This window comes from Streptopelia decaocto, assembly GCF_964273445.1.
Source record: "Streptopelia decaocto genome assembly, contig: HAP1_SCAFFOLD_75, whole genome shotgun sequence".
Taxonomy (NCBI): domain Eukaryota; kingdom Metazoa; phylum Chordata; class Aves; order Columbiformes; family Columbidae; genus Streptopelia; species Streptopelia decaocto.
In genome coordinates this window covers 433,981-455,226 of record NW_028116137.1, presented here as the reverse complement: position 1 = coordinate 455,226, position 21,246 = coordinate 433,981, and the positions used below count along the sequence as shown (strand labels likewise).

At 55.6% G+C, this 21,246-nt stretch overlaps 1 pseudogene across 1 annotated transcript; it reads right to left on the bottom strand.

The window, feature by feature from the left end:
* Positions 1 to 11,323: 11,323 nt before the first annotated feature.
* Positions 11,324 to 20,532, bottom strand: LOC309452353 (olfactory receptor 14A16-like; annotated as a pseudogene). The gene is made up of 2 exons: positions 20,505 to 20,532; positions 11,324 to 12,260 (listed from the first exon to the last, which is right to left on the bottom strand). The product of its transcript is annotated as an olfactory receptor 14A16-like (transcript).
* Between the last annotated feature and the right edge of the window lie 714 nt (positions 20,533 to 21,246).

Sequence of the window (21,246 nt, the reverse complement as noted above, 5' to 3'; positions counted from 1 at the left end):
CTTGTTCAGAAGGCCTCTCTGCCATGTCTGTGGGGGGATCTGGAGCTCTGAGCAGCCCTGACCCACACAGCCCCCTTCAACCCCACAAGCTCCCTGCCTGCCCTGCCGGGGGTCGCTCCTTCCACCCACAGCTGCTGCCATGGGATCTCCCGGGCAGGCTGAGCGCTGACCCTGGCAGGCGGCAGAGTCCCTGCCCGGCACAGCCCTGGGGTGCAGGGACCCTGCTCTGCAGGACAGCCCTGGGCACCCCTAGGTGCCCCCCCTGCAATCACCCTCAGCAGAAGCTGCCATCTTGCCCTGTCCCTCTGACAGTGCAGCAGGGAAGTGCTGGTCTGGACCATGTTCTTGTCCTCTACATGAGAAAAACTGTGAGAGAGACCTGACAGACCCTGTAAATTGTGGGATGTATCATCTTTAGGAGATCCCCCAAGAAATGCAGCTGCATTGTCCTACAGCCAGAGACTTACCGTGTTAGAACTGTGAAGATTTGTCTCTCAGTGAGCCCTCAGCAACCAACCCCCCACATTGCCTTTCCCCTCTCTTTGCCTGGCTCCTGTGCCCTCGGTGCTGCAGGCAGAGCCCTCAGCCCTGCTGCGTGTGCAGAGGAGCTGCTCCTGGGCAGAGCTGTCTCTCTGCAGTGCTGCCGCTGCCATGAGCTCCCTGTGTCCCAGGAGCCCAGCCCAGCTCAGCAGCACAGGAGCAGCCCATGATGTCCCTTTCTCTGTCCCCTCTGGACTCCTCCAGGTGTCCCTGGGGCTCTAGGAGCAAATCCTTTCAAACAACCTCAATTAATCAGTGATGTTGATTCTCTCTCCTCTTCAGAGACACATCATTGTCGTCTTTGTATTAAACAATGAATTACTATGAGAATCAACTTTTCTTGTCCCATCATTAGACAGGACACCAGGAAGATTACAGCAAAGGATCTAATTTCTCCAAGCTGAAGGAGGAATATCTTCAGTTGAATGAGTTAATGCATTTTATCCTGGTTTTATACTCCTAGGTCTAGAGAGACATTCATCAATCTTTGGCCATGTCATGTCTGTGCTCTGCAGCAAAGCCTTTGCACACATGGGCTCTTGGACACTTGGTACCAGGTTTCTTGTGGCAGGTCAGAGCTGGGCTGGTGCCACAGCTGGGGTGTTTCAGCCCAGATGTGAGGAAATGTCCTCAGCAGGGACCTGACTGGGGGAGCTGGAGCTGTCAGTGCTGCAGACAGAGCTGTGACACGGATGGAATGAACTGCCAGGCAGGGTGGCAGAAGTGAGTTCATCTGGTCTGCAAGGACAGCAGCCGCCAAGCACAGCAACAGTCCAGATCAAAACTCAGCCCAGACCTGTAAGGCAATTCAAGGGCCCCATAATGAGCTGTTACTACTGCAGGAACAGTTAAACGAGAAACAAAGTCACTGTGTGGCCACTGATGAATTTAATAAGGGAAAGCAGCGATATTCTGTGTCTCTTGTCCTCCTGCAGGTAAATAATGGAAAGTGGCTCAGTGATCCCCTCTGCCAGTTCCCTCAGAACCCTCGGGTGTATCCCATCTGGCCCCACAGACTTGTGCGTTTCCAAGTGGTGTAGCAGGTTGCCAACCATTTCCCCTTGGATCATTGGGGCTTCACTCTGCTCCCCATGTCTGTCTTCTGCTTCCAGGGGCCAGGTACCTGGAGCACAACTGTTCTGACTGTTAAAGACTGAGGTGAAGAAGGCATTTAGTACCTCAGCCTTTCCACCTTTTTCACCCCCCACCACCTGGATTCCTCCTTTTGTGCTCTGCCCGCTCCAACATTTTGTCACTTGGTTATATGGTCAGTTTATCCTCAAGCCACTGAGAGCTTCTGTAAGCGGTGAGACAGCACACAAAGCCCATCCCCTCTGCTGCCCTCCCTTGGAATTCCCTAGAAATCTCTACAAACCCACTAAAGGAGCAGCTTCACTGCTGTTCAGATCAGCCAGCCAGGTGAACACGGGGCTCTGGAACATACCACAGGGCAACAGGGCAGTCCCGAGGGGACATGAGGGCAAAGGGGGACCTGGAGACACCCGAGAGCACCCAGGTGCCCAGGGCTGAACTGGCCTGTTCCTCCCAACGGGACATGCTGCCCCTCGCTCCCCAGGCGCAGGGTCACAGTGGGGCCCTTTGTGACCTCACATTGTGACACCCACTGCCCTGCCTGTGCTCAGCGCAGCTGCAGCCCCAGCCCACACTGTCCGGCAGACGGTGACGAGACAGGGTGCGAGCACGGAGCTGGCGAGAGCCCCCGAGCGTAGCCCACGTCTTTCATTGAGTTTGAGAATTAGAGAATCTTTTTGGTTGGAAGCGAACCTTTAAGATCATCGAGTCCAACCATACCCTCACTTCAGCTGCCCCTGGCAGACTCCCCTCTGCCCCCGGCAGCCTTGTGCTGAGGACTCCCCAAGTGCAGCCCACGTCTTTCCCGGCTGCCCTTGGCAGACTCGTGGTGTTTCACCAAGTCTTCCCCATTCCTCACCCATACCTCTTTCCCCAAACCCACGAGATGGCAGACAAACACCTCACCTGCCCCGTGGTGGCCCTGGAGGAGGACAGGGCTCCCCAGGAGAGCAGCTCTCCAGCAGAGCCCCAGGAGCTGTGCATGGCCCAGGACCTGGAGATGGGTGAGTGAGGGGCCCTGATTGTCTGGGCAGGGCGGGGGCCAGCGAGCACTCCCTGCTCAACACCAGGACCACGTTTCCCTGCACGCTGGCAGGGGGTTTCCACAGGTGTTGGCCATGATGCTGCCTGAAGTCCAGGGCTGCTCGGAGCTGGGAGCCGGCCCCAGCACAGCCTCTGCGGGCAGAGGGGACCCAGCTCCTGCTGCAGGGCACGGGCAGCGAGAGGCAGCTGGGCGGGCAGGAGGCAGCCGTGCTGCGGGACGGGGACCTTTCCTGCCCGTCTGAAGCGAGTTCCTCACTCGCTGCACTGGGCACTTTCCCCGTCCTGCCTGGCTCCAGCATCGCAGCCCATCTGCCGGGCATCCTGCAGCCCTGACACGCACGGGGAGACTGTGCCGGGGCAGCAGGCGTGCGGCTGGATGGGGGACAGAGCTCTTTCTGCTCTGTCCTGCCTGCAAGCCCTCTCTGCAGCCCTCCCTGCTCTCCCCCTTTATTAGATGCCGATGCGTTACCTGTGAATGGACTTCTAAGGGGATACATGGACTCCATCGTGTCCTTTCTCAGCAGCCCAGAAAAGGTAACCGCGGCCGCTTTAAAGGCGGCTGTGCCAGCATCTGCTGACAGGGGCTCTGCTGTGGAGTGCTGGAGGGTGCAGGCTGGGCAGAGCTGCTGCTCCCAGGTCTCTAATGGGCACTGCACCCCCATGCTGCGGTGCCGCTGGCCGCGTGTCCCCATCTCACGCTCCCTGTTTGCCTCTCTGCTCCCCGGCTGCCAGGAGGAGAGCCACAAGATTGGGTTTCTTATGGACATCCGTGACCTGTGTGACACCAGCAGGCGCCACTGCTCGCCAAGGGGCCTGGATGTCTTCTGCCGGAGATACAAGCTGGCAGAGAATATCGAGGTGAGGGGATACCCGGCGGCTCTGGGGAAGGGGTCGAGGACTGCGGCACCGGCACCCTGTGAGGACAGCGTTGGGCAGGGCCGGGGGCTGGTGGCGCTGGGTGCTGCCAGCTGCAGGTCCCATCCCGGCTGTGCTCTGCAGGTGCTGCTGGAAGAGGAGCCCAGGGACCAACTGCGCACGGCACTGCGGCAGATCGCCATGCGTGCCATTGCCGAACTGAGGTACCTGCCCATCCCTCTCGGGGCCGCCTGCACGAGGCCTCGAGGCGCTGCTCCAGGTACCAGCGTGCGGCTGGCTACTCTCTCTCTTTGCAGCGCAGTGGAGAGGGTGCTGGAGGGCAAGGAGACACGGCTGCTCCAAGCCTGCTTCTCCAGTGTCTTCGCGCTTCCACCAGAAGTGGAGGACATGGACCGTTACCTCTACTTAGAAGTAAGTGCTGCGTGAGCTACAGGAGCCCCCGGTCCCTCTGTCTGCTCCCCAACCACCCCGTGCCACGATAGAACCAGAGATCCAAGGCAGGGCAGGGTCTCAGGTCTGCTGTCCCACCCTCATCCCTTCGTCCCCTGCCTGTGGGCCTGGCCATGTCCAGTTTCACAGGCTGCTCTGCCCAGAGCAGATTGTTTGCCCCGGGTCTCTCCCGGGCACAGCGCAGCAGTGCGGGAGTCGTCCTTCAGTGCTGGGAGTTCAGATCAGTCTCCTGGGAGTGAGAGGGGTGGCAGGAAACACGACCACAACCCGTTGTGTTCTTGCAGACCATGCGGTCCATGGACAACATGCTGCAGGCGTTGCTTCTCAACTCTCGTGCCTCCAGAGTCAGTGACCTGCTGCACAATATCTTCCAGGTCTGGGTGTGCAAAGTCTGGGCTTCGCAAGGGCTGTTCCTCACCCTGGGGGGCGGGGTGTCCACTCTGGAGGTGACAGTCCCACCCCGTGCCGTGCAGAGAGCGCTGCCGGGAGGGTGCCCACCTCCCCGGGGAACCAGGGGCTGCCCTCCAGGCTCTTCTGCAGCACAGTGGCCGCAGAGGGTGGCATCTGCCTTCCTGCCTGGCCACAGGGCTGGCCTGGGGCGTGTGCCCCAAGCCTGCCAGGGACCCCAGGGCAAGAGCCTCGCTACAGGCTTTGGTCGAGTCCTGGGGAACCCTTAATGGAGTGGGCCAGTCCAGCACAAGAGTTGAGCGGTGCTGCTTCTGCTGGAGTGGTGGCGGCTCCCAGTGCTCACCAGCAGCTTCTCTCTTCCCAGATGCTCTTGACTTTGAGCAGCTCCGAGAGAGAACATGTGCGGCAGAGGACCGTGGGGAGGATTGAGGGGCTGAGCTTCATGTTGGCTGAGAATCCCACACTGGGGGTAAGGAGCCAGGCACCCTCCGGCCAGACCGTTTGCCCATCCCTGCACCCCAGAGCAGCCTGCAGCTCTCCCCACGCGGGGCTGTTGCCCACCCAGCTGCTTTGGGAGCTGTGACCGGCATGGCCCTGGACAGTCCTGCCTGCCCACGGAGCCCTGGACACGCGCTTGGGTTCAGGGCTTTGGCAAAGCCGCCTGCCCTCAACCCTCCTGCTGTTCTGTCTCCCTCGCCCAGGCCTGGTGCCGCTCTAGGACAGACATACACGGCCCTGTCAGCTATAGAGACATCCAGATCCCTGAGCTGGGACAGCTGCTGGGGCATCTCCTCCTTTTCCAACATTCCTGGGAAGAGGCAAGAACTCTGGCTCGAGATGCAGTGCAGCACCTTTCTGTCTTCTTGGCTGGACAAAACAGTAAGAGAAGTTGTGTTGGGCTCAATTCCTCTACACACAGACATCTCCCAATGGGTCTGCTCCTGTTCCTCACCTCCTTTGTCCTTCCCAGCTGCTTCCCGTAGCATCCCAGCTGCCATTTTGCTGCAGCAGCTGAGCCCTCTCCCAAAGTCTGGGATCTGTTCTCTGCTGCTCTCCTTCCTCCCTCCTTTCGGGATCCTGAAGCCCGCTGTTCTGTGGTTCCCAGACCCAAACATACGGCTGATTGCCATGACCCAAAGCCATGGTTTTCCTGCCAGTGAAGAGCAGGTCTATCTCTGAGTCCTCCTGGCTAGAGCTTCCAGTGCTTGTAGCAAGAAGCTGTTCCTGATGCCCTCCAGAATTCTCCTTGCCCACTTACGCCCTGCCATCACGAGGGCAGATCTCGGGGTGCTTTGGGAAGCTTGCTGACAAAGCTGCTGTGCTTTACTGAGTTCTCTCTGTTTCCCTGCTGTTCAGACAGGAGGAATCAAGCACAACAGCCCCACTTGGAAGCTCCCGACAGCTCCTCTGAGGATTGGCTAAAACCCGACGTCATGGTAAAGAGCTCCTGCTGGCACTCTTGTTGGTGGCACCAGCAGGGGACTCGTGTGAACAAAGGCCTCCACAATCAGGGGGCTGGCGTGGCCTCCCTGTCCCTGCTGAGAGGGTTCCTGCTGTCCCCGAGCAGGGACGATGCGAGGGCTGCTCTCCAGTGTCCCAGCAGCAGCCCCAGTCCTGCTGGCCACCAGCAACCCCAGGTTCACGGCAGGGCCAGCAGCCTGTGCCCAGGACCCCAACCCTCCTCCCTCTCCCCGGGCCTCTCTTCTCCTCCTCCCCAGCAGTCACTGCTGCCCCTGCTGCCAGCTTTGCTGCGGGCACTGCCGCAGCACTGCCGGGTGTCTCTGCAGGGCTGCTGGCACTGCCCGGCTACGCAGCAGCACCGGGGCACTCGGTGTGACTTGGCTTTGCTGCCTCCCTTCCTCCCTTAGCTCTTTACAGAATACCTCCAGCCTTCCGAGAAAACAGACATAGTCCTGGTGTTCATCGAGGCCATGAGCGACTCCAGCACCTTTGGCAAGGAGGCGGCCAGAAACATGCTGGACATGGTCAAGAGAGACTGCGATTTCTGGCTGGTGGATGTAAGTGGCCTTTGGCTGGATTGTCCTGCCCTTTGGCCCTGTCAGGCCTTGTTCCTCCTTCCATCCATCTCTTCCTCTCAAATCCCAGTAAAATGAAGCCACATGAAGGTGGCAGAGAGGGATGGCAAGGAAAGCTGAGGAAATGGCTGCACTCCAGTGGCAGCACCATCCTCACCTGTGTCTCCTCCAGGTGCCAAAGATCACGAGCTGCATCTATAAAACCCTGGAGTGCATCAGCACGGCACCAGCCCAACAGAGTGTTGAGACCCTAATTGTCCCCCTGGCTGACAAGTGCCCTGGGGAGGTGGTGTCGACGCTGCTGACAATCGCACCACCAGGAGACAGGTACCGGCCCCAAAAGCCATGAGGCCTTGTTCCCTGTGGGGAAAGGGGCCCGGAGACACCCTGGCTGCCAGCGCCAAGGAATCCTGCAGGACACCCCCGAGGAGCAGGACCCTCCATCCCACCACGCTTTCCAGCGCTGGGGTCAGCCAGGCCCGCAGCAGCCACAGCTGAGCGAGCCAGCCCAGAGCCCCCTCACTGCGCTCCTGCCAGCCCCACGGGAGCACCAGCTCAGCCTCTGCTGCTGCCCAGGGCATCCCAGGCGTCCTGCAGCGCGGAGCCCAGACACGCTGCTGTGGCCCAGGCTGCCCTGCTGACAGAGCGCTCTCTTGCAGCACTGCCCTGGCGCTGTGGGAGGTGATGTTCTCCGTGCCCCAGACCCTGCAGAACGTGTTGAAGGAGCTGCACATCCAACTCCAGGACCGGCACTATAGGGTCCTGTATACACACCGGGAGGACACCGCCATCCTTCGCTTGGCTGTGAGTTACTGGAAGAAGCTCCTGGTGCCCCAGGAGCTGCACGGTGCCAGAAGCCCCAGCAGCTCTGCCGGTCACTCACTGCTGGCTTGCTTTCAGATACTGGCCAGCAGTGATCTGCAAGAGGAGGAGTTTGCTCCAATGTACCTAGTTATGAGGTTTCTGAGGCAACGAAGGCCAACGGTGCTCTCCCTGTTGCTCAGGGGCATGATGACGCTGTCACAGAGAGACGAGATGGTGAGTAGGGTGTCGCCAAGGGCAGCCATGGTGGCAGCCAAGGGCCGGGGCAGTGGGTTCGGGCTTGGCCTTGGCTGGCAGTCAGGCGCTGGGGTGCCTGCTCCAAAGGCCCTCCCTGCCATGGTGGGGCCTGGGGGCTGCCTGGGGAGCTCTCCACACATGGACCTGGTCCCAAAAGGGCAACTCTCTTCTTCATACAGGCCAGAAAGATGAAGGTCATGCTGCCAGACCTGATGTGGGTCCTGCAGTATGGCAATAAGGCCATCAGGATGAAGGCTCTGGTGGTCTTCAGAAACGTGATGGCTCAGCTGGAGAGGGAGGAGGCCAGTCCCATCGCTGTGCTGCTGGCAGAATTTCTCCTGCCCTTCTTTGATGACGTAAGGCTGATGTATAAGACTGATGTATAAGACTGATGTATAAGCCTGAGCCCCGCGGGTGGGCACTGGACAATGACAGCTGCCCTTCTGCCCAGCCACTCAAAGCAGGGGCTTCTCTCCTTTCTCCCTGGGGCTCTTGTGGGATGGTTTCTGCGTTCTGCAGCCCAGCCCAGCTTCTCCCTGCCAGCTGCTCCCACAGCTCCTCCCCACCATGGCTGCTGAGGCTGCTGGGGGATGCGGGGACGGCGTTTTGAGGCACAGGCACTGCCTGAGCAAGTCCCTTGAGTGGCCCTTCACGCACCCAGGGCCGCAGATCTGGCCACAACTGCAGTGTGCACAATGCCGCCCTGGAGCATCTCCCCTCCCATCAGCCATGCAGGAGCTTCTGCTCCCCGTGGGCAGAGAGCTGCTGGTGCTCAGGTCCTACTGTGCTGCACCCTCCCAGGAGCTGAGTCAGCTGAGAGAGAGCTCCATCAGCTTCTTCAGAGACCTGATGAAGATGGTGGTGCAGAACGACAAGAGGGAGATGAAGAACACAGTGCGACTTGGCCTGCTCCCTCTCTTCTTCCGCACGAGTGACCAAGTGCTGAGTGTGGCCAAGGTACAGATTTCAAAGTCGAGCAGTGATGCAGGGAAGAGACCCCTGGGCGTTTGGGCCAGGGCATGTCCCCGCTCCCTAAGGGCAGAATCACCCCAGGAACAAAGCACAGAGCAGGGGGACACCAGGTCTCCTGCCCCAGAACATGGTGTCATGTCCCAGCTTCTGCTGTTCCGTAGGTTGCCAGGGAAGCCCTCCTCGGTGCCGCAGAACTGCTCAGGTGGAAACAGCTCAAACACCTGGTGCAGACAGAGCAGACATGGCGGATTGGAGAGAGCTTGGTGAGGACAACCCCCAAGGCCCAGGGACCAGGCTGGACAGGACTGCCCCACGTGTCTGTGCTGTGGGCTCTGCAGATGTACCTCGCCTGTCCTGCTGCAGCCCCGAGCTGCATCCTTGTTCCCTGTCGTCAAGAACAGAGCCCCCAGGGGCTCTTCCCTCTGCCCCGCAGCCAGCGGGAGGGAGGGCTCTCAGCGCCCCTGGGACCCTCGGCCTGTGTCTCTCTCTCAGCCCCACAGGGCTCCTGGCTGGAACACGGGGATGGCCGGGGGGGAAGGGGAATGTGGGTTGTTGTGGGGAGGGACTGGTCCGGCCAGCTGGGGAGGGACAGTGACGTGCTCACACCCTTGTGCTCTCTCCAGCTGGAGCGGGACAGGAGCAGAGCTCAAGAGCTCTTGAGCCTGAGCCTGCCGTACCTGAGGGATGCTCAGGCCAGCTTGCGAGAGGCGGCCGTGAGGTTCATCGGTGAGTCACAGCCCTCGGGTCCCTCTTTCAGCAGCCTGGCCCCAGTCCCCACTGCTGCCCTGGCACAAGGAGCAGCCCTGTGGCTGCCAGAGCCCCGGCTGCCCCGGACAGGGCCTTGGCCTCCCCTCCCAGCCCTGCCCACGCAGGTGGCCGTGGTGGCCGCCTCGCTCGGTCCCAGCATCTCGGCTCCTGCTCTCCCCTGGGGTCAGCCCTGATGAGGGGAGGGAGCAGGGGCTGACGGAACTCTGTGCCCAGGGTTGGCTGTGCGGCACCTGAGGGACCCAAGCAAGGAGAGTCTGTCTGAGATCTGCAGCAGTGAGTAGGGAGCGTGGTCGGGAGGGGATGCCTGGGGGTCTCTGCAGCCATGGGAGCTCATCTGGGCTCTGCTTCTTTCTGTTGCAGCCCTTCAGCCCTTGGAGGAGGACAGCGAACCCTCCATCTGCTCCCTGGCAACTGAGACCATTGTCATCGTGTGCTCTTCATGGAAGCGGTCAAGATCTCGATGGACCCTGAGAGCCCTGTGCTGCTGGCGCTAAACCAGGTGGAGGAGCAGCTCCTCTTGAGGAAAATGGCTGGATTTTAATAAAGAGCCCTTCTTGAAGTTGGGTCAGATGTCTGCTTTTCCAAGGACCCCAGAACCTCTCTGAGTGCTCTGGTACTTTTGAGAGCACAACCCAGGATCATGGGCAAGGGTGATGTAGCAGACAGGAACACTTGCAATGAGCCGTTCCAGCAGCTGAGATGAATATCACCAAGCCACTGAGGTTTGTTCTTGGAGTCACACACAGAAATGTCAAGTTCTGTCTGCCATCCAAGTCTGAGCTGGCCTCGTGAACTCCTTCTGCACCCAGGGGTGTTCAGAGACGGAATCTTTCCCTGTTGCACATAGAGGCCGTACTCCTGGTTTCCCTCTGGCCTCCTGGTGCCACTTCCAAAAGACGGGAGGCACCTCAGCCCTGTGGTGTGTCACCTGCTCTGCACTCATCTGACGTGTCCCACATCATGAGGAATGGACACGGGAATCTCAGTTAAAGGAAGCACAACCCAGTGCTGCATTCAGGCAGTTTCCCATAGGATGATTCTGCCAACATGAAGTGACCTCAAGACACTGTCTGTCCCACAGGCTTTCATGGAACCCCCAGGAATAGCTGATGTTGTTTGTGCTCCTGGGTACATCTCACCTCACATCCAGGATGTGCGTGCTCACATCTCATCTGTACAATGCAGACATGGACTGCTGACCTAGTCATTCAGTGTCATTCCATGGAGGGAAGAACAATCTCTGTGAGCTGGGGAGAGAAGTCAGGGCTAGAAATGGTGGTTGAGAGGGGCCCGTCCATGATGATGCCCTGGGGCAGATTCTGTGGGGTGTCCAGTGCACAGGGGCACAGCCCAGCCCCTGCTCTGCTGGTCCTGCAGGTCTCTGGCAGGAGCCTGGCTGTGAGAGGACACTGCTGTGTGCCAGCCCTGCACACACACACTGTTTATCTATACAGTGGTGTTTGAATCTGTGGGACACTATCGTAAACATATGCTTGAAGATATAAACCATTGTGTATTGCCTTGAGGAGATCACCTTTCTATCTGGATAGGCTGTTGTGAGGCCAGGTCTGTCACAGCAGTGCCCATTGCCTGTCCCTGCCTGCGCCCACAGGACTGACACACAGCAGGATGGTGACCAAGCTGCCAGAGCACTCAGGCCTTGCACCAACACAAGGGATGAGAAGGAGAGCGTGGGAGTGGAACCAGAACAGCTCTGGAAGAACAAGCGCTGCTGCTCCCTGGCAGGGCTGACATGCCAGAGCTGATTTCCCCTCCACCCACGCACAGCAACTGTCTCTGCAGCTCCAAAAAGCCCTTGCAGGAAGGATATAGTGAAAAACAAGTCACTAAAGAGACGTTTATTCTGTTTAGAGACAAGGAGAGCACTGCTGCTCATTTAAGCAGCCAACAGTTATAAAAGAAAAGCCAACAGTGAATTAAAAAGGGGATGACAGCATTATCACAATAAGAAAACAACCAACAACACCAGAAAATCCAGTTGACAGGCTGGGCTTGTAATTAGCTACATTAAAACTCCTGTATAGAAGAAGATGGCCAGTTTATTGCTTCAGAAAACACTAGGATATGAGTTTCCACAGAGCATCCTTGAGCTGCTGGTTCCTCATGCTGTAGATGAGGGGGTTCACTGCTGGAGGAACCAAAGAGTACAGAACAGACACCACCAGATCCAGGGATGGGGAGGAGATGGAAGGGGGCTTCAGGTGGGCAAACAAGACAGTGCTGAGGAACAGGGAGACCACGGCCAGGTGAGGGAGGCAGGTGGAAAAGGCTTTGTGCTGTCCCTGCTCAGAGGGGATCCTCAGCACGGCCCTCAAGATCTGCACATAGGACACCACAATGAACACAAAACACCCAAATCCTAAACAGACACTGACCACAAGAAGCCCAAGTTCCCTGAGGTAGGAGTGTGAGCAGGGGAGCTTGAGGATCTGGGGGATTTCACAGAAGAACTGGCCCAGGGCATTGCCCTTGCATAGGGGCAGTGAAAATGTATTGGCCGTGTGCAGCAGAGCATTGAGAAACCCAGTGGCCCAGGCAGCTGCTGCCATGTGGACACAAGCTCTGCTGCCCAGGAGGGTCCCATAGTGCAGGGGTTTGCAGATGGCAACGTAGCGGTCGTACGACATGACGGTGAGAAGAAAATACTCGGTTGAAATGGAAAAGACAAACAAAAATAGCTGTGCAATACATCCTGTGTAGGAGATGGCCCTGGTGTCCACAGAGAGTTGGCCATGGACTTGGGGACAATGGTGGAGACAGAGCCCAGGTCAAGGAGGGCGAGGTTGAGCAGGAAGAAGTACATGGGGGTGTGGAGGTGCTGGTCCCAGGCTATGGTGGTGATGATGAGGCCGTTGCCCAGGAGGGCAGCCAGGTAGATGCCCAGGAAGAGCCAGAAGTGCAAGAGCTGCAGCTCCCGTGTGTCTGTGAACGGCAGGAGGAGGAACTGGGTGATGGAGCTGCTGTTGGACAGTTGCTGCAGGTGGGCATGAGGACCTGTGCAAGGAGGAAAAGACAGTGACAAGTTAGGGGAGACTTCTCTGAGGAAAATAAACAGGCTGTTTCTCATGGAAAACCCCCTCCCCGATGATGGGATGTATCTGCTCATTCTCTCTACCAATTGAGAAAAACAGTTCATCACAGTTAAAAATGCAGCTTGGGCATCTGGTTTCCATGAACACACCTGTGAGGCAAGATCCACTGAACTGGTGTCAGAACAAAAAGTGACCCACATTCCCATCCCAACCCCAGAGAGAAAGAGCAGCAGGGACAGATGGAGAAACAGGGAAGGACACTGCAGTGCTACCAGAAAATAAAGCAAGGACAGAAAGCCAGACGTGCATGCTGTGGAACCTTCTGACCCAGCTGTGCTGCTGCCACTCACATAATGACACTGTACAGCAATTACTTGTAGCACCTTATTTGTGTACCCCGTTCCAGGAACCCTTCACCTGGAGGTCCAGCTGCTGAGGTGGAGACTCGTGACCTGGACCCCATGGCTTTGGGGCAGAGGGTCTGCTGGGGAGGAGAGGAGATCAGGGGTTGCACTGGCAAATGTGTCTGCACTGGAAAGGATGTGAGAGAGGTTCCAGAGTCCCATCCCCAGCATTTCTGGTAGCAGTTAACTCTCGCTGACCATGTCTGTGCTGCCTGCAGCTGTGTCTCTGTCCCTGGTCTGCTCCCTGTCAGTGTCACAGACTCCGTCCCACGCGCTGTGTGCTCAGCTCTGTCCTGCTCACACCTCCTGGCACTGCCCAGGGGCAGCTCTGTGTGTGCAGGGGCTCAGGAGCAGCTCAGACCAGTCCTAACGAGAACTGGGGTCTCAGTGTCTTCTCCAAAGAGAGAAATAAATCCCCATCTCCCACTGCACACCCAGCCAACCAAGAGTGGAAAACTGAAAGCACAGACTCCTTCCCTTGCTGCTGTTGCTGTATCAATGTTGTTATTCAGAAGGACCCTCTGCCATGTCTGTGGGGGGATCTGGAGCTCTGAGCAGCCCTGACCCACACAGCCCCCTTCAACCCCACAAGCTCCCTGCCTGCCCTGCCGGGGGTCGCTCCTTCCCCCCACAGCAGCTGCCATGGGATCTCCCGGGCAGGCTGAGCGCTGACCCTGGCAGGCGGCAGAGTCCCTGCCCGGCACAGCCCTGGGGTGCAGGGACCCTGCTCTGCAGGACAGCCCTGGGCACCCCTGGGTGCTCACCCGGCTTCACAGTGTTCAACATGGCCTGACAAGAGCCCCGTCCTTACAGATCCCCCAAGCTGTGCCTTTGCCTGTTTCAGGAGATGCCTCCAGGAGCTACAGCTGCACTGCCCTGCACCAGAGACTTACCACGGCAAGGGCTGCAAAGGTTTCTCCTCCAGTGAGCTCTCAGTCATCCTCCCAGTCCTGACCACCTTTAATCTCTCTCTGCCTTGCTCGTGTCCTGAGATCCCCAGGCAGAGCCCTCAGCCCTGCTGCGTGTGCAGAGGAGCTGCTCCTGGGCAGAGCTGTCTCTCTGCAGCGCTGCCGCTGCCATGAGCTCCCTGTGTCCCAGGAGCCCAGCCCAGCTCAGCAGCACAGGAGCAGCCCAAGGTGCTTTAATGACCCCTCTGGTGGGTTTGGTGCTGAGTCCATGAACCTCAGACCCTGAGGGGAAGGTGAAGAAACTTCTCAAGAAGTCAAAGTCAGATGTAAAGTCCAAAGTCTCTTGTAATGTTAATGGGTCACACTGAGGGACACAACTGAGAAACTGTCCGAAGGTCTGTTTAGAGCTGAAAACTGGAGGCAATTATGACAGATCAGGAAAAACAATGTAAAAGTCTCTCTGATGCTTAGTAGACCTGGATGTGTTTCGTTAACCAAAGGACCAAACCTTGACTCCCCTTTGGAAATCAGATCCTGTCTCTCCCACATTGCCCAGGGCCCTTCCTGGGACAGTGTGATGTGGGGCTGTGCAAGGCCAAGGGCAGGACTATGGTCCCACACCTCCCAGGTTCCTGGCTGGGGACAAGGAGGCCATGAGGCCCCTGTGCTGCAAGGACAAGGTGTCTCCTCACAGGCATCAGAGGTGCAGACAACAGCCACAGCCAAGGGGAGAAGGAGCTCATGTCTAGTGGGGCTTTCAGCCTCTTTACATCCCTTGATCATCTCCACGACAGCCTGTCCTGTGCTGTGGCATCCCCTGCACCTCTGTCCCTGCAGGCTGGAGACATCCCCCCTGCTGCCCCACCTTGCTCTTGTCTGAGCATCTTCCTTCCTTTGCTGAGATCTCTCCATCCTCCCCAGCTGCTCCTTGAAGCACAAAGCCTTGGGCTGATGCAGACTCCCTCTGCTGACCTGCTCCGCCACAGCACTGCCCTTCCAGTCACAATCCTTTCTGCTCATGTCCAGCCTGGACCTCCCCAGCTGCACTTTGGGCCATTATTTCTTTCTCATGCTCTTTCCCACTATGCAGAAACCTCCACCACCTCTGAAACCACCCTTCAAGCACTCTCAGGCTACTCCTGCACTGCTGCAGCCTCCCCAGCGCTGCTGGGCCAAAGCAGCCCAGGTCCCTCAGCACCCCACACCATGTGCACAAGGTCCTGAACCTGCCTTGACGGAGCCCTGCACTCTCCAGTTCCTCCCTGCTTCTCCAGACCAGGAAGCCTCACACTGGCACACACCCGTGTGTGTGGGGTCACACCAGTGCTGAACTGAATGGGACGAGAACTGTAGGTGTCTGGGTCCCCACGCTCCTCCTCATGCAGCCCCCTGTGCAGCTGCCTTGTTCATGGTGAGCGTGCACCACGGGCTGGTGTGGGGACCTTGTAGTGCACAGGCCCTTCTCCTCAGGGTCGCTGCTCAGCGTGTCAGGTCCTGCTCTGCCCTGATCGATGGGGTTATTCTCCTGCCCCAATACAGAACTTCGTCTTGTCAAAATTCAGAGCTTTCTGATGTGTGAATGCCAGATTTTCTCAAGGTCTGGACTCTCCCTGGCCTGAAGCTCCTTTTGCTCACCTGTTAATGTTTGCATGCAGTCAGCTTATCCTGATAAGGATTTCTCTCCCAAGATAACAGCATGAGGAGTTACAGGACACTGCAAATACTACCTCCAGGAGAAACCGTGGTGTCTTGTGCATCTGATACTCATAATGTCAGAGGTCTGGAGTAAGAGGAGAAGTTTCTCTTCAAGTGGTAGAGCAGCAGGAATGCGTGGAGCTCTGCCTGGGGACAGACAATGTCAGCTGAAGGTTGAGGAGTCAGCATGAGAGGGCAGAACAACATGGGCAATGTTGTGGTGATTGGACATCAGCTACAGACTCACTGATGAGGAAGAGGAATGAGATGAGGCCTCCTTCAGACAAATGAAAGAAGCCTCATGTTTCCAGGGCCGTGTCCTCATGGCAGACCTGAGATATCCCAATATCTGCAAGGTACCAGCCATCCAGGAGGGTTTGGAGCTCATTGACAACATCTTCCTGACACGCGTGACTGAGGAGTCAGTGGGGTGAGGTGCCCTGTGGGACTTCACACTTACAAACCAGAAAGAGTTGGTCAGGATGGAACAGTCAGGGATGGGAAAGTGGAGCTGAGGCTCCTGGGAGATGAGAACAAGGCCAAGAGCAGGATTTCAGGAGAACAAGCTTTGGCCTGCTGAGGGACCTGCTTGGGTCTTGTGGGATATGACCTTGGTGTCTGCAGTGCTTTTCTCTCACATCTCCTCCCTCCTCTCTCCCACCTGCTGTTGTGCAGCGTTTTTTACCCTTTCTCAAATACAATATCCCAGCGGTGCTGCCGGCATCACTGAGTGCCTCAGATTTGGCAAGGACTGGGTCCATCCTGGAGCAGCTGAAATCAGCTCTGTCTGATGTTAGTCAAACTCCTGTTGTCTTCTCAGAGAGGTGACAACTGTAGCACAGCCGCACTCACACCCACTTCCAAGACTTTGCCATGTAAACCCAGTACTGGGTGACAATGTGTTGGGTGTTACAAACTACTTGATCATGGAGAAGAAATGGAAAAGATCTTCTGTCCGCAACATGAGGAATTCACCAGTCAATGAGCAGGTTCCTATGGAGAACTGTAATTGCTCTGACATTAACTGGCCTGGCAAAGTGGCAGCTGCCAACAGTCCAAAGGATCTTAGGCCAACTGCTTGACATGTCTGCATCGTGGGCCAATGAGAGTGATGCTCACCTGGATCTGGAACTGGGAAACAAGGAAGAGCTGGTGAGGGATGTGAACAACATTGTCCACCTTGGCTGTTGTAACCAGGAAGTAGTGGGATCCCAGGCCCCAGAGGGGAAGGAGGAAGGCCAGCAGCAGAGCACAGGCTGGTGGGCTCCAGAGGAGAAGACTTTGTCAAACTGGGGGGGCTGATTCAGGTGGTGCCATGGGAAGAAGCTCAGAAGGGTGAAGGAGCTCAGGAAACCCGATCAGCCTTGCAGGACAGCCTGCCCCAAGCGCAAGAATGATCTCTCCAAGTACCCATGTAAAGAAGTATTTATGTCATGAGGCTGCTCGTCTGAACTGATGGAGCTCCAGGGCACAAAGGCAGCACACAGGAGGTGTAAGCAGGGGAAGCTGCAAAGGGGGAATTTAGAAACCTTGTCCATGGATGCAGAGAATATGCCAAAGCTGCCCTGGACTTGATACCTGCAGGGGAGGCTGAGGGCAGCCAGATGAGCTGACACAGCTTCCTTACAGAAAAAGACCAGGTTAACATAGACCTGCTGCTGAACTTGGACTGAGGTTCTTCAGTGCTTCTTTGCCTCCATCTTCACCAGCAAGGTCTCCTGGGACTTTGTTGCTGAAGGCAGGAGTCTGGAGAACACCCAGCAGTGGATGGGGCTCAAGTCAGGGGTGACCTGAGCAAACTCAGACACCATTACAGAACAGGAGATGGTACACCTTTTGGACAGAATTACCCCCAAATAGTCTTTCTTTCATAACTTTTCTCCTTCTTTCTTCCTGGTGAGAGGGGGAGGTGGCATGGGTGACAAAGAAGGCCAAGGAACAGATCCCAGGACAGTGCAAAGGCACAAACGAAGCCAGAATCTTTATGTGTTTGCACTGACACACACTGTCACCTGCATTTCCAGTCTCTGCAGTCCCAACCGTGCAGCAGGTCTGGAGTTCTGAGCTCCCTTCATCTGCCCTGTGTGACATGTGTAAAATGGAATTACTCCAGTCAAATGGCTGGTTTTGATTCTCTTCACAGCCTGAAGCACCATATCGGTCAGGAGACAAGCCAGGATACCCAACCAGGACTTACATGCCCTGGACTTACAGTTCAGGTGTTCCCGGGAAGCTCAGCAGACATGTCACGCTGATATCTGGGTGCAAGGAGCTGGTCAAGTGTCTCATCTCCATTTCTGTAATGGTGGCTTTGCTGCCTGGCTGATGTGCAGCCTCTGTACGTGGATGCTGAAACCTCTTGAACAACCTGCTATGAAAGGATTAAGAAGGGGGGCTGTTCTTTCTGCAAGGGCATTAGACCCTGGATTGGGGCAAATGAAAAGGGATGCAAAAGATGCGGTCAAGATTGTTTGGGGGCACTTGTAAAGCAGCCCTGCACCCTCTGTGAATTATTCCTGTGCTCAGGGAGAACCTGAGAGCTGTCCCTAAATTGAAAACATAAAGGAGAAGGAAGGACAGCGCCATTCAGGCTCCAAGGGACCTCAGGAGGTGTCTTGACCAACCTCCTGCTCACAGCAGGGTCAGACCAGATTACTCAGGGCTTTATCCAAACACATCTTGGTCACTTTCTGGGACAGAGTGGGTGCGCACTCCTGGGAAACAGCTTCCAGTGCTGGACTGTCCTCATGACTGGAAAGTTTCTCCCTTTCTACAGCACCTTTCCAAGCCCAACCATCCAGATGGCTTTTTACCCATCTACTTGCACACTGACACAGACCATAATACCCTACCTTGGACACAAGAATATTGTGGGGGATGATGCTGAATGCCTTGCTGACTTCCAGGTAACAGACCACCACTGCTCTGCCCATATCCACCACCCTGTCCTTTCCTCACAGAAAGCAAAGAGGATGGACAGACACAACCTGCCCTGGGCAAAGCCCGTCACCTTCTCTTCCAGACACCCAGAAATGGGGTCCCAGTGGACATGCTCTGGGGCACAGCCCTTAGTTCCCCTGCTCACCCATTGGCCATTTTGAAAAGTGCACACACTGTGTGAGAGCTGCCAGTGGTCAGGGAGTCCCCCCAGTCTCCATGAGCTTTCCAAGATGGTGGAGAGTGGCCTCACTGTGACATCGTCCTGCTGTCCCAGCTCCTGGGATGCTGCCCCTGCTGTCCCATAGACTGGAAAGGATTGTGTTAGTTCCAGTGACCCTGACTTGATCCCCATCCACTGCTTGTTCTCCTTCAGATTCCTGTCTCAAGTCACAGATGCTTGGGAGGCAGCAATTTTCAGAAGAAACATTCTTCCATTCAGAGTGCTGGTAGGAAATGTATTTTGCTGAGTAACTGGATACAATTATATATTTTACTATATATTTACCAACATGTAAATATTTTTTTTTTCCTTATGATCACATAGACAGAAAACACAGATCTGTTGAGATCACTGTCAACATGGCATTCTAAAAAGAAAACGGTTCAATTAACAGTTCAATTATTTTTTTAATGCTGTAGGCTTTGCTAGGATAGAAATCTTGAGAACATTTTTTTTTTTTTTGAATGGATGGAAAAGGAAACCAAATGAAAGATTTAAAGTGAAGATCGTGTCTTCTTGCAACTTTAAGAATCAAATGTTATTGGTGTTTTATTTCTCTATTCTTTGTTTTGAATACTCTAAATATCAGTGTTTTCTCATGAGATCAAAATGAGACTTTTCAGGATGTGCATTAAGAACGAGAGGAGAACTTCTGATCCTCCACTACATTTGCCTTCTCAGCACTCTCTCTGTTATCTGTGCATCTCATCTCCCTCATCCTCCAGGTATTTCCTCCTGCCCTGACTAAACTGACCATGTCTGAAGTCCCATTTCCAGCAGCTGATCTGCACACAACACTTGCGATTGCTCTCTGGGTTTCCCTTCCTCTTACTGTTTGATCACTCAGACACTTGTCAACAATCCAGTTGCTGCTTTCAGCTTCAGGGAGTTAAAAGCTTCCTTGTCTTTCGGTAGTCTGTCTAATTCTGTCTTTACCCAACTCTTTTATTGTGTTTATTTTATAATTTCCTTTCTGTCTAAAACATTTCCTGCATGGTTCTGCCTTGGAGAAGGTGAACCTCAGTGGTGGCAGCTTGTCCTGTGTGTACAGTTGAGGAGTGTGTTTACTTTTAATCATGACTCTTATCAGTTGTATTTTGTTTGTTCAACAGTAAAGCAAAGTCCCTGTTTCCTGTGTGCAGCCAGGTCTGCAAGGAGAGCAGGTGGGAGCTGGTGCAAAGGAGCTGGCACATCCAGCTGCAGACTGCAGTGAAGTCTGGTGTGAGGAAAAGGGATGCAAGGCCCAGGGGGCCAATGAGAGAAACGATGGGGTTGGGGAGGTGAGGAGCAAGGTTGTCCACACAGTGTGAGACCTCAAGGGACAGCTTCTCCAGCCAGCCCAGACCTCCTTACGAGAGACCCTGGATCAACATCAGACAATGCTGCAATCACATCTTCTCCAAACTGAAAAGTATTAAAATACACCCTTTACAATAGAAAGACTTTTTTTATCAGAAGCTTTTTGAAATCTTTCTCCATAATTACACAAAGAAAACTCTCTAATTAACTATACAAGATTGGAAGGACATTACAAGAAGAGACATGGTTTGTTAGAGCTTTCTTGAGTGTAATGAGCCCCATGGTGCATTTGGTGCTGAGTCCTTGAACATTACTCAGGTGCTGAGAGGAGATTGCACAAACCTTTCCAGAAGTCAAAGCCAGAAGAAAAAAGTACTAAGTTCCTTGAAGTATTAATGAGTTCCACTGAGGGCAAGTACCAGCAGAGCCTCCCCAGGGACTCGCTACAGCAGAGAATTGGAGGCCATGATGGCAGATAAACAAAGGGAAACGTGCAGGCAGCTGAGGTGCTGAGAAAACCCTGGTTTAGTTGGATGAAGCAGAGAGGCCAAGGCCTGACCCCCAGCCCCTGGGAAGGCAGATCCTGTCCCTCACACATTGCTCAGGGCTCTTCCTGGGGCAGGGGATGTGGGCTGTGTGGTGCTGAGTGAAGGACAATGGTGTGACAGTTCCCAGCCTTCCTGGGGGTGTTCAGGAGGCCATGAGGTGCCCCAGTGTCTGAGGACAACACGTCTCCTCACAGGCCTTGGTGGCAGAGGCGATGGCCATAGCCAAGGGGACAAAGACTTGGGTTCTCTTGGTGACATCCAGCCTTGCCAGGGCCCTTTGCCATCTCCACCACAGGTTGTCCTACACTGTCCCACAGCTGCTTCTGTTTCCCTGCAGGCTGTAGACACCTATCTCGCTTCCTCCCCTTGCTCTCACCCTGGTATTTCCATACACTGACTGATGTGCCTCCACTCTCATGCTCCGTTCCTTGAAACACAATTACGTGGACTGATCTCCTGCTCCTTCTGGATGATTTCTCCACCACAGCACTGCCCTTTGAGTGACATTTCTTCCTCCTTATGTCCAGTCTCCACTTTCTAATCTAGAACTGTGTGGCAGTGTTTCTCTGCTCTGCTGTAGAAAGGAGGTTCCTGAAAAGTACTGACTTGTCAGCCTCTTACCTGTGCCTGGGAAGATCATGGCTCAGATCCTCCTAGAAGCTGTGCTCAGACACAAGGAGGACAGGGAGGTGATTTGAGACAGCCAGCATAGCTTCAAGCAAGGGCAAGTCCTGCCTAACTAACCTAGTGGCCTTCTACGATGGAGTAACTACATCAGTGGACAAAGGAAGGGCTATGGATGTCATCTATCTGGACTTCTGTAAAGCCTTTGGCATGGTCTCTCACAACATCCTTCTCTTTAATTTGGAGAGGTATGGATTTGATGGCTGGACTGTTCTGTGGGTGAGGAACAGGCTCAATGGTCGCACCCAGA